General features: G+C 34.0%; 1 protein-coding gene across 1 annotated transcript in view; it reads right to left on the bottom strand.

The window, feature by feature from the left end:
* The window catches only part of LOC126965869 (uncharacterized), a 37651-nt gene that overhangs the window by 22016 nt on the left and 1161 nt on the right, over positions 1 to 14474 (bottom strand). The window lies entirely within an intron of this gene.

Genomic DNA, 14474 nt, shown 5'->3' with positions numbered 1-14474 from the left:
TACACCAAAATCATAGACGCGCCCCTACAATACCAACTATTGCAAACCAAATCTAAATTATCATTACACAATTTATATCGTTATCCAATGTTATTGAAATTAAAGGCGGGGATACACATGCCAGTAAATCGGGAAAGTAGCTGGCATGAAAGTTACTGGCATTTACGAGTAATTAGCACAATGCGGATACATTTGCAAGTATTACTGGCATGTATGTTGTGCCGTTGTATGGCAGTGGACAGTTCATGAGAGAACTGTATCTATTCTTGCGCGTTAAAAATGGATAACAATCGAACAATCGAAGTGAATTCACCAAAATCAACGAGTCAGCTACTGGTATGCCCGTAGCTGTCGCATCTGTTCACACGTGCCAGTTTGGCAAGTCCCGCGACCCCTCCCTCAACGGGCATGCGAGTAAATGTGCTAGCTTCATGTATGCGAGTTAGCCTATATACATGACAGTAGCTGCCACGTGCAAGGAGCTGGTATGCTGGTGTGTATCCCCAGCCTCATAATAAGTTACCAGAATGCTTAAAATCCGGAACAAATATTTAAAAAAAAATTATAAGTTCCTTAATAACAACTACCATTTGCCGTTCATTACTATGCGTAACGCTTGTAACGCAATTTATATATAAATAATTAATATTAATGTTTCTCATGAATATTGTAAAAGACATTGTGGGTGCTATAACAATTTGTAAGAAAATTGTAAATTTGAAATTCGGCATCTCGTATCACACTTTTGCGGTTGTGGCAGCAAAAAAGAAAAAGGGGGACGATAAAAATGGTTAAAGTGCACATGTAACGATAAAAAAGCGCTAAAAATGAAAAGACAAAAAAGTAACAACGATAAACACAAGCCTGTACAAGTCACAAAGTGGTCTTAATTTATTTTGACGACTTTATTTTTTTCCAACATCTCCAACAAATATCGTTAATGTATACAAAAATGTGTAAACTAAAAAAAACTAAACAACCTTCCTCGACAACCACGCTAAATCCATTGGTGAAATAAGCATGAAAATCGGTGCAGTAATTTTTGAGATTATCGCGAACAAACAAACAGACAGACGTGGTGAAGTACTTTGTTTAATAATATGTAATGATGAACTTTGTAATTTGCCATTCTGACAATTTTTTCTGCCGATTTTTGATAAACCCACAATTCCGAACAGCATCGAAACTGCTCTCGCCACCTAGATGCATAAAATAATAAGTTGCTTTAGCCCAGTACAGTGCCGGATTAACAACGTATCAAATGCTATGGGCCCCTAGCGAAAGGGGCCCCAGCAAATTTAAAACCACTCAACTCTGCCTGGGCGTAATTTTTTGAGTAAAATATACTAAGAATGTTATACTGAATTTACTTAGAGTGAAACGTAACAAACGTTTTATGACTAAGGCAATCCACATCAGATACTCGGAAACCAATTATTTCCAATACAGATCAAGGGCTCATTGAAATAATTTGCTACGGGCCCCGCGATTGTTAAATCTGGCCCTGGTACAGTAATTTCACTATCTGCAGCGCCAAGCCGAAACACATGAACATACACAATGGCAGAAAAAGGTGTCGCTGTAGTAACTAGCTATATATATATATTGGTTGTTGTTGTGATTCGAGACATATTATATATATATATATATATACAACCGATAAAAACAGGCCAGGTTTATTTCTTTAGTGTGCGTGACAAACTACGTTTATACTCGCGATTGACTACTGTCCACCTCAATTATTTTTGACGTTCCCACAGCTGTTACAGTCTATCTAGATGAATAAATGATCTGAGACCAAACACATCAACAAATAATGCCAATAGTAAGGATAATAATGCGCATTTAATTATTCTTATGTCAATATTTTAATGTATTTATTACAACAACAGTAAATACATATAAATATTTACTATTGAATGACCATCAATACAGTAATGAGCTCTATACGATTATAATAAAGAAATCCTTTGAATTGTGTATGTTACCGGCCAAACCCAATTTTAGGAAAAACTAGTTTATCCTAAAATCGGGTTTGGGGTTGGTTACATGGATATAAAATCGATGGGAAAAATGTATGTATAATCCCCTTAGTCTCCAAAATAAACTGTAGTTTATAATGAAATATTTAGGTGATCTTCAAATAAGCACAGGACTATGGTCCTTTGAAATTTTAATCGGATCAACAAAAATTATCTCTGGTTGTCGGACAAAGCAAGACCTCTGGTCTATATATACACATAATATATCAATGTGTTTATATTAAAAGGCGTAAAAGGCATTTATTTTCTCAAAATTGATTCCTTTAGAATTCTTTTTGATGTCATTTCTAATAACTACTACATACTACTACCGCTTCGGAATTAAATGGCGCTCTGAGAGAGAAGAAGCGGCGCAAGAAACTCTCCCAGCAATCTTATTTTGCGCTGTTTTTAATAAAAATATACAATATTGTACAGTCATTTCTACCGCTATAGATAATGCCTGAACAGTGGCTGGGACTTTATTATAGAAGTGTGTATACATTTACCCTTAAAGCTATTATGTATCTTATGAAGCCTACTAGAATTAGTTACAAGCAATCCCTTATTTCTAGTGTTATAATAATATTTCTAATGAAAACCAAACCGGATGTTTATTTAAGCTTAATTTCAGACAATATTATTTTACAAGGTCTCAATTTTATTATAATTTGTCATGACGTGTTTTTTGCAAAGTGAATTGCCGAGCTCGGTGCGTTAGTCGGTTGGTATGTCTACCTATCTAGTAACGGGGCTATCTGAAGAACGTTGGTGGTGTAACGGCAAGGGTGGTTGATATTCAGGGAAGGTCCTAGTTCGACTTTCTCCAGGTACGGATATGTTTTTGAGTTACGAATTAATGTACTGCTGGGCCTAATCGCCATTACAGTGTTGTCGATATGAGAGCCATTAAGACTTATGATTGTTACTGAATTTAAAAAAGGTTTTTTTTAATGATAATAAGGGACGAGACGAGCTGGACGTTCTGCTGAGAGTAACTGATACGCCCTGCACAATACTATGCAGTGCCGCTCAGGATTCTTGAAAAACCCAAAAACTGTAAGTGCTACTACAATTACGCTCGTCACCTTGAGACATAAGATTTGTTGAGTCTCATTTACCCAGTAATTTCACTAGGTACGGCGCCCTTCAGACCAAAACACAGTAATGCTTACACATAACTGCTTCACGGCAGAAATAGGCACCGTTGTGGTACCCATAATCTAGCCGGCATCATGTGCAAAGGAGCCTCCCACTGGTAAAAAGTACTTGACAATAAAGTTGTTTTTAATTTCACAAATTATTGTAACCGCCAGCGTTGGGTGGACATATATAATATATGTGGCTATACGTAGAATACAAAATGAAGTTGATTTAATTTGCGGACTTTACTCAAAAGGCTTGGATTATACTAGATATATGCGGGTAAATATTAGTTTACTCAACCTTCAGCATTACCCATAACATATACACATTACATAGCTACGTACGCTTGCAACGCTCTGGATGTTAAGAGAAAACTTATGCAGAAATACTGAGCACACGTTCATAGTTTTATGTGTGTTTTCGTTCATTTTTTTATGTGTTTGTTACCAATGTCCGAGCTCGTTGATTACTCGGAAGGTATGTCGTCCTATCTAGCAACGGAGCTATCCTGACAACGTTAGATCGGCAAGGGCCGTTGACATTGTTTATGAAGTTTTTGAGAATATTAATCTTAAACCAATTCCACTCCGGGGGCCATCTATATAAGCTGCAACCCAGGGCCCCATGTATTTGAAGGCCCCCACAGCCCATTGAAAACGCCCACGCTAATACGTTGCCAATCACTAGCTGTGAATCGTATCACTCTTTCTCCAGGATTCTCACTCTTCCGATTATAGAAATAAATAAATAAATAAATTTCGTTTATTTCAAAGATTACATATACATTTTTTAGTGGTTGAGACTTCCCAGTCTTAGGACACTTGTATTAGGAATATCTCGCAACTTCCTTAGCAGATAATTTTTTATTTAGTAAACAATATAGAAATAAACAGAAATGATTAAAAACCAAATTTTACAATTTACAATTAATTGTGTGTGTGTGTGAGTGAGTGAGTGAGTGTGTGGATGTGGGTTTGAATTGGACCTTTGATTGGGTCCATCTATGCAATGCGTGTGTTTATAGGACAACAAAACATTATAGGACTAAAATGTCACACCATAAGTCAGAAACGCTGCTTTTTAATATTCTGTTTAATATTATTACACATAGCCCGTTGATTTCTTTAGCAATAATGTCGTAGAGTTGGTTGTTGTGTGTATGAGTCACTTTAAACATATTTTTTACTATCATCTTTCTTCCTATCTCACTATACCAGAAACAGTTCTTATAATGCAAATTTTAGACTGATAATAACACAGGCCCCAGGCCACAGCCGAGAGGGCCTCAAAAACTCACAGTCCGCATCTGATTCCACTATACATATTACATATTATATATGTATTTTACGTCGAGTGACACATTTTTGTCAAAATAAAATAAAAAGGTCTGGTATAAAGTTATATATGAGTATAAACCAAGAATATGCATTAGGTTGACTATATCGCTGACAACACAGTCTATACAAACATATTTATGGACCAATGGACTTGCATTCCGTGCCACTAAATAAATTAAAAAAAACATATATGTGAAGTTTTGCAAATGTCAAGCCTTGCAAATAAACGCGGGAAACGTTATACGTCTGAAAAAAGTAATCATAAGCAAGATATGTATCTATATTGGTAAACATATTTTAGTTTATTCTCAGGTATAACTTTATGTCAAGTGTATTTGTAAGTCCATCTCCTGACGAAATCTACTGTACAGTCACTTGTTTTCGTACATGTGTCAAACAGCGGTAATAACTAATATAATATTAGAAGGATTAATGTTGAAAGTGTTTACCTTGATTGATTGACAAAGATTATGAGTTGGACACATCTGAAAGGAGAGGCTTCGCGTGTGGCATGTCTCTTTAGGAAACAACTGAATGCGTTTCGCAAGTTGTCGCAATGGTAAGACTGCCGCGCCGGCGAGGTGTCAAGGCTGCGTCGATTGCGGGACCGTGCTAGTGGTCAAATTACGACTTCATTTTGTAACACATGCTCATTTATGTTTGTCTATGTTATCTGTAAGTCGGCAGAAAGTATTATTCAGGGCTATGACGTTTTATACATATACGGCCGTTCCTAATTACTATCTACAGATAGAGATAAATTACTACCTTCTACTGTCAGTAATTAGCTGTCAATAATCTGAAGCTGTCCCAAGACGCATGAGTTGCAATTTCCATACATTCTTCTATCGCTGGTAAGCTATACGTCGTCCCATTGACGGACAATGTGTACAGAGAAGGTGAGTTACCGTCGATAAGTTTATTAGGACAGAAAAGTCAACGATAGTTACGATTTTTATCTCAAGTAAGATATAGACTGAATATTGGGAACGGTCGACAAGGACATATCATTCGCAGTCTGATAGCGGAACTGCAATTGTTCTTAAAGACAATGTTAGCACACTTTTCTGTCACCGTCGGAATCGATACATAACTGCTGCACCTTAACCAAGAATATTTTAAACAACTGGAGTAAATGCGGCAATGTATATATAACAGTCGAAGCTTACTATGGTGTAATTTGGGACATGTTCCAAATCTCGGCCTTGTTTTAATACAACGCGATTTGTCTATATGTATTGTCATTGAGTCAGTGTTATTTAGAAAAAAAGTAAACTTTCTTTTTGAAAAAAAAAATAGTAAAATACAGGATAGTAAACCGTAAAAATGAAGATATAAAGACTTAATATAGATCGAGTACACAGTGTATATTTAAGCTTTTTGGTAAAAATTTGAAATAATCTCTGTGAATTTAAAATTTAATGTCATTAATACGTTAGCCATACTGTGAACAAAATCTGTCAATCTATTCATAAGATTACATTCAGAACTTGTAGTTTATGTCAACATAACAGTTTTATAAGTAATGCAACTTTATAAATAAGTTTTGGTTTATCGTTGACAGATTTTTGTCATGAGTCAAACTCAATACAAGAAGGAACTTAAGGTACTTCTGTTCGGGCAAATACGCGTAAACACAATCAAAACTAATGCTGAGACCTATAGAGCGCACTTAGACTTTACTTATTAATACCTATTATGTGTACAACAACGGCGCCTATTTCTGCCGTAAAGCAGTAATGTGTAAACATTACGGTGTTTCGGAAGGGCGCCGTAGCTAGTGAAATTACTGGGCAAATGAGACTTAATATCTTATGTCTCAAGGTGACAAGCGCAATTGTAGTGCCACTCAGAATTTTTGGGTTTTTCAAGAATCCCTAGTGGCACTGCATTGTAATGGGTAGGGCGTATCAATAACCATCAGCTAAACGTCCTGCTCGTCTCGTCCCTTATTATGCTTACGTTAAACTTAGCTAAGTGTGATAAAAGGCGAACTTGACTTTTGCATTGAGCTGTCTTAGCTTAGGCTTGAGGTTACTTAAGAAGAGTTTTATTAGTTTTTGGCCATTCTTTCGATTAGCATCATAAAAGTAGAGGTGGTTTTTTTACATTGAAGTCGGTTCGACGAGGCAAGTAATTTTTAGAAAATCTTTGAATGCAGGATTACTAACTTTTAAAAATAACATAAAGTCTTCTCTCAGTAAAATAGCCTTTCTTCGATATTAAAGGTACTTTCCCTTCATGTCCCATAACTTTGGGATATATATAATTTCTATTATATATAACTATATAATTTCAGCTGTCAAATGCCAAAAAAAACGAAATAAAAAGCTAAGCTTACACTCAGCTTAAGTTTTACATAAGTAAAGTCAAAGTACGCTCTAAACATTAGGGTCTTATCTCTATAGATATCAGTCTTAGACAATCCCCTACCAAATCAAGGAAAACTAGAAACTTGTATTCGACAAGAATGAGTCAAACTCGGCAAACGATGCGTCAACGATGTCCCAATATATTATCATAATCTCATTCTTGCCACGTACAGCGCTATTTATGTATCTGCAGTAAAAGGTAAGCCAAGGTTGATCACCTAAATTAGCTGAAATGTCCTCCTGTATTTAAATATGATGGCCGTTATATTATTTTTCTTTGTTATTCCAAAATGATGCTCTATTGTTAGATGTATGAGTCAAGAAGCGAGTGCGAAATAAGTAGTGTGCTGGTGTTTTAATTTTAAATTTTAATTGAAAGCTTTCAGCATTGACTTTAAGAGAAAAATATTTAAATATCTAATTTACTCAAGTTAACTGTAGGTATAAACCGCGCGCGTTGTAAATGGGACAGGCCGTCATCTTAGTAAGGTCACTGTTATTTTTATGAAAAGAAGGGAAAAGACGAACAGGACGTTCAGCTGGTGGTAATTAAAACGCCCTGCCCATTACAATGCAGTGCCGCTCAGGATTACTGAAAAACCCAATAATGGGCGGCACTACAACTGCGCTCGTCACCTTGATAGATACGATGTCGAGTCCCATTTGCCCAGTTATTTCACTAGCTACGGCGCCCTTCAGACCGAAATACAGTAATGCTTACACATTACTGCTTCACGGCAGAAATAGACGACGTTGTAGTACCCATATTAGACATATATTCATTTCAATAGACATTTATTCATTTATTTACTCTAGCCGGCACCCGGTGCAAAGGAGCCTACTATTGGTGACGTCAGATCTAGGAAGACACTTTAAAAATCATCAATATAATTACCGTTTACAAGCTAAGAACTGCTAGCTGACGTCACGTAGAATTTTATACATAATATATCCATTTATAATTAAGTATATATGGTCATGATTATGGCTATGGTTTGTAAAGTGGCTTTAGTACAGTTCAGTGCCGCCCTGTTTGACTGTGACCAATGTGATCTATTGTGATAGTCACTGTTAACTATAGCTCACTGATAACTTAGTCTTATTATATCTTTTGAGCTGACATATCTCAAGTGGTTAAAGAATTGGACTTCCTAAGGAGATGCTACGTTTACGCATTAAAGGACCACATTCAGAGATAGGATGTGTAACGGGGTTTCATCTGCACTATTATAGAATCTACATGCTCTGCAATCTGTGAGACCTAAGATTGAGAGGTGTTTGTTTATTCTGCAGTACCCTGTTAGTGTCCTGGTACGCAGCCTTCTTATTGAAGGCTTGTTGCAGGCTTGTTGTTGTAACAATAAAATTGCTTTCCTTTTCTATCTTGCTGTTTTTTTTTCAGTTAATGTTTCTACAAATTTAAGAAGGCAGATGTTTGGTCTTGACAGACATGCAAATATTTCAGTGGTTACGTTGCAGGCTTGTTGTTGTAACAATAAAATTGCTTTCCTTTTCTATCTTGCTGTTTTTTTTTCAGTTAATGTTTCTACAAATTTAAGAAGGCAGATGTTTGGTCTTGACAGACATGCAAATATTTCAGTGGTTACGTTTTACAATTATTATTACAAACTAACAAAAATCAATAACATTCAAGTTGGCCAACGTAAAAGCATACCTAAAGAAACGCTACATTATACAATTAAAAGAGATACTATCACTATTATTATTATAATTAATACAATTATCATCACCAATAATAAAATATATTAAGAATAAGCTTGGTGCCAGTTACCACTTCGTTTGATAATATTCGTGTATTGAGTAAAAGCAATATTTTTTAATAGTGTTAATAATTTTAATTCAAATCTATTTAACACTGTCTCCTCTCTTATATATTTTGGTAATTTATTAAATATTTTACACACATAGCATCACAGTTTTTATGGTATAAAGTGGTTCTAATGTGGGGTTCTACTCGAAGTCTGTTGTGTCTTATAAGTCTACTAGCTGACCTGACAGACACTCTTCTTGGGTCAATAGAAAAATACTCAGTAATAATATCTCAAAGGGCTTAGACAGCGTTTTCATTGAAAGCTCGTTACAAGTGCAAATATCGTTAATGTATACAAATATGTATTCAAATATGTATACAAAAACTTAATCATATTATATAGTAAAACCTTTCTCGAGAACAACGCTATCTATTAGTGAAGACAGCATGAAAATTGGTGCAGCAGTTGCTGAGTTTATCGCGAACAGACAGACAGACAGACGCGGCGGAGGACTATATTTATTATATATAGTGATAGTGGTGAATCAAATTATGTAAATTCCAGGCTATTTGTTATTGATACGATGACATCACTAGAGGATAAAATTGATCAAGTAAACTACTTAAAATGCACAACCATACTGTTTTATACTGATGTATTATGCAAGGGCGCCCTCGTTCACAGCTTAATTTTAATCTTCATGCATGACAGAAGTTTTAATTTATTTCCATTCCTATGTTGAAAGAGTTTGAAATCTCTTAAAATGTAATTGTATTTTAAGCAACCTCTAAATCGAAGGATAACTTTGATTTATTTTGACTAAGATTTCTTGCCTCAAACTTCAACGTTACATTATGGCCGATTTTCTTTTTGAAGTGAAAACTTCTTTAGCGACGTTGAGCACTTTTCTTGGGATGGGTATTAAATGTTAACCTCGCGTCAGGACACGTGTCCTGATCGAAAATTCGTAAGACAGTCGTTGAAAGTATGGATATAAGTTGATTTTTCTGAGAGATAAACTGTTTCATGTAAAATAATTGTAATAGTTCTGAAGTGTTTATTTTTCTAAGTAATATAAATTGTCATTTTTGTAGACGATAGCACAATAAATGAATATTGTATTTAACCACATAATTGACTTATATAACTTTTATACTGATAAATAAAGCGATTCGTGCGAAATTACTCCCTAAGCATTTCAAAATATTCAAAAATGCACGTAAATGTTCAAGGTTTCACTTCTGCTGGCACTGCCGGAGTGAAATCCATTATTTTATTTAAAAGCTATACTTGCAATGATGTGACAGATAAAAAATCCAATTTTTTATTGCAAAAAACAGTTATATGTCTAGTATTCGTTAGGTTATACATTAATATGCATGACACGCCACAAATTAGGATATCATCACCACCATCTGGATGTGTGCCGTTCCTCCACAGTGCGGTTTTCAAGCATATTTCTTCCACTAACGATCAAGGTGTGGAATAAACTTCCTTGTGCGGTGTTTCCAAGACGATACGACTACGACATCTTAAAAAAGGTATCTTAAAAAAATGCGCGTACACCTTTTTTAAAGGTCGGTAATGCTCCTGTGATTCCTCCGGTGTTGCAAGATAATGAGGGCGGCGGTGTTCACTTTACAATAGGTGACCACTCACTCACACTCACCTACTCTTCCATAAAAAAAGTCAAACGCTTTTGAAACAGATATCAAATTAACATGCAAACTACAGTTGATAATTATTAACAAAAAAATGCAATAATAATGGTAGTAATATTTTTTGTTTCGATCGAGATATCATACTAGAGTTATTTAGCTAATTGCGATTGAGTAAATTTTTCGGACCTCAGCATAAAACTGATACACGCGTGATAGGTGCGTGATACTTACAACAGATAATGACATTATATTAATGACGTTCCTTAGACATAATATATGGACATATCATTCGCAGTCTGATAGTAGCAACTAACTGCAAAAGTGTGCTTAAAAGACAATGTAAGCGCACTTTTATCCTTAGTCATGTATTCGGGTTCTAAATTCAAGTATTTTTATTTATTGAAAAACAGGACAAACGAGCGTACGGGTCACCTGGTGTTAAGTGATCACCGCCGCCCACATTTTCTTGCAACACCAGAGGAATCACAAGAATTATATAAAAAGATACATCAATATTACGTATTTTACTGAGTTGAATGCTGTACATTGCTGCTTATTGACCAAAAATATTTTAACAACCGGAGTTAGTGCGGCATTGTAATAGCTAATAATTTTAAATATATTGTGATCGAGAAGTTGATAATGACTTAAAACATACGCACATACACACACAGACACGCAACCACAATACAAAATCTTTATAAGTTATATTTTTTATTTATCTTTAAATTATAGTGTAATTAGAGTATGTTGTACCTTAAATAGTGTGTACCTGTAACTTTTTTTTTATGGAATAGGAGGACAAACGAGCGTACGGGTCACCTGGTGTTAAGTGATCACCGCCGCCCACAATCTCTTGCAACACCAGAGGAATCACAGGCCGGCTTTTAAGGAAGGAGTATCCGCTTTTCAGCTAGCGCTTAATAGATTAGTAATTAGTTAACTTTTCATGTGCTGATGGTTCAAAAATAAACAACAAAATGGCAGTCGAAGGTTATTATTTATTTATTTATTTAAAACATCACAAAATCCACACAACTTAAATTAAGTTATAATAATACTATTTTGTAGAACTTACATCTAATAACGGATTTACAATTTGACAATGATGATTTTCTTTTGTATACGAAGTGATTTGTCTATATGTTAGAAAATTTATACGTCTAGGTAGAGCCTCTTGCTTCTAGACAACTGATGAAAATAGGCGAGGTTTATTACTTTAGCGTGCGCGATAAGATACGTCTTACATTCGAGCGTATTGTATGTAACTTTTTGTTAGTCGTGCTTAGCTTAAAATAGAGGTTAGTTCTACACTCAATCATTTTCGACGTTTTCACAGCCGTCTATATAGGCGTGTACATGATCTAAGATCATTGCATTACATTAACTTAACTGCTAGTATAAATACGAATGTGAGTTTGTTTGTTTGTAACGAATACGTTGCGTTCCCTAAACTAATTATTAAACTAAAACTAAAACTTAAACTTAAACTAAAGAAAACTAATTATACGAGCATCATGGAATTTAAAAAAAAAATCCAATATTTCATGGTACGGAAAAGGGTATTTAATCAAGAAAAACAAATCATCTCAAAGTCAAAGTGAAATCAAATAAACATTATTCAATTAGGCTTAAACTTTGCGCTTTGAATCGTCATTAAAAATATTTAAGTAATTTTAATTACTCAATTTACTATATATTCGGAAAAAATAGAGCTCATGAGAAGAAGCTACAAGAAACTCAACGGCCACTCTTTTCAATCACATAGAGTATTTTACAATGCTTGTTAATTTATTAGTTTGTAAGGGCATCCAATATATGAATCGTATTCAAAGTTAAAAGCGTTTAAAATACCAAATGTTTCATAAAAACTAATAAAGAAAAAACTGTATAAATATAAATTATCAACCTATAGAACTAGAATTCATTGCTAATGTTTTTCCGATTGACAACAAACATGCTCTATTTAAAAAATTGGGCAATGAAAATGAACTTTCTTTTTTGAATGGGTGGTAGTGACGTTAATGAAGTGATTTCAAATCCTAATTGAATAAAAATATTTGAATTTGAACATAACCTAATTCCTTGTATTGTTATTCGTTCTTAGTAATTATAAATTTTAATTGTACGATATTATATTTTAATCCATAGTTTTACAAAAAATAAGCCCGCTGAATTGCGCCCGTTCTTCTAAGGTCTGAGGCACACTATTTCGAATTGTAGTGTGTTTGAAGAAGTAGTAGAAGTAGTAGTTTGTTGTAGAAGTAGTTTATGACGTTCAATAAGTGATTTTAAATCCTATTATTTCGATAGATATAAATAAAGATCAGCCTAGTTATTCAAAGCGGCAACACTGCCAGTATTTTTTGTACACTTCCCCGTAATGATAATTTTAATGTAATCATAGTATTGTAAATATAGTTTCAAGGTTTTGTTTTGTTTGAATAAATTAATATTATAAAGATATAGTATATCTACATAATATAATATAATTGGCTTGTTGGGGTTTACTTATTGATAAAACATTGTTGTCGACAAAAATGTCACCGGTAATTCAAAACCCGTCCATGTTTTTGTATTTTTTTACCTCTTATTAAATTGTAATGAACATGCGTCAAGTGATTGTAAGCACTGAATAACCTTGATGAAATACTAGTTCCCAGAATTCACCAGAACTGGTCGATTTGTTTGTATGTTTGTCCATGTGATTGCGCTTCCTACTACAGCTAAAAACTAAGCCTTACTACTCTTCAGCTGAATAACTAATTGATCGTACAGCCTGGATCTATATTATGATTATTTTATATGCAATAACAATGACAGTACAAGATTGTATTTAAAAAAAAATTACGACTTTAAAAAGGAGGAGGTTTTCAATTCAACCGGATTTTTTTTTGTTTACATTACCCCGATTACGCTGAGATTTATGATCCGATTTACGTAAATCTTCTTTGGTTTGATGCGAAATAGATGCCATTTGGTCCTATAAAAATTTTACATAGTTTGGCCCAGTAGTTTTCATCTTATGAACATTTTGTTGTTTATGTTGATGATGTAATTGTTTTTTGTGTACGATTTTTTTGGTTTTCATTCAGGTTAATTATATTTTATTATTACTAGCTGACACTAAAAAACCTACGCTTAAAAAACCCACTCCAAAAACTGAAAAGTATAAAATAACTTAATAAAAATTTAATTTAATACACATCTTATGCAAACCTCTTTTTAGGTTGGTTTTTTTAAACGTAGTTCTTTTTAACCAAAAGAGAGCAAAAAAATAATGTTAGGAGAGTTTCTTGCGCCGTTTTTTCTCTTTCAAAACGCCATTTGTTTCCGGTGGTAGTGTTAGAAGTGACATCAAAACAAATTCTAAAGGAATCAATTTTGAGATAATAAATGCCTTTTCACTAAGTACCAACCTATTAGGTTCTTATATGAAATTTCATCGAAGGCAGAAGAATTACAAAAAAGCTTATTAAAATAAAACACAGCTGTTATCATTAAAAATATTCATATATCTCTTAAATTTATTAATGTGTGTTATTATATTCAAATCGTACAAGAATGCTTTAAGCAATAGTTCTATTCAAACAATAACTAATAAGATATACACGGTCTACATATAGCATGCAACTTTTAAGTAATATGGGCTTAATATGAGTTGGTGATGTGAAATAATTTTGAAGGTTCATTTGGCCTTGCGTTACAACGCGCCACTTTCCAAATGTTAATCTGTGTATTCATTAAATATATTTTATAGTTCGTAATTGTTACTAATAGTAATTTTATATCGGTGTGATTTTCTGGAACATTAACAGCTGCCATGCACCTCAAGCTTGATTTTTTTATTTGAATAAAATTGGCAGGTGATACTGCAATTATCTATATACATAATATACATTGCAAGGCAATCAAACAAAGAAACACAAAGAAAGGGATTAAAACTCTTGGAGTAAGGGTCTTCTGTCCCTATCTCGAAAAACAAACTTTTATATAGAGCGACTGTGGCTAAACTAATATAACTTATAATACTAGAACTTGCTTTGCTTGTAACTATTCTAGTAGGCTTCATAAGATACATAATAGCTTTAAGGGTAAATGTATACACTTTTATAATAAAGTCCCAGCCACTGTTCAGGCATTATCTATAAATTAATTTAAATGT

This window comes from Leptidea sinapis, chromosome 9 (assembly GCF_905404315.1).
Source record: "Leptidea sinapis chromosome 9, ilLepSina1.1, whole genome shotgun sequence".
Taxonomy (NCBI): domain Eukaryota; kingdom Metazoa; phylum Arthropoda; class Insecta; order Lepidoptera; family Pieridae; genus Leptidea; species Leptidea sinapis.
Note: the sequence above shows the minus strand (reverse complement) of the source record. Positions and strands in the feature narration are given on the sequence as shown.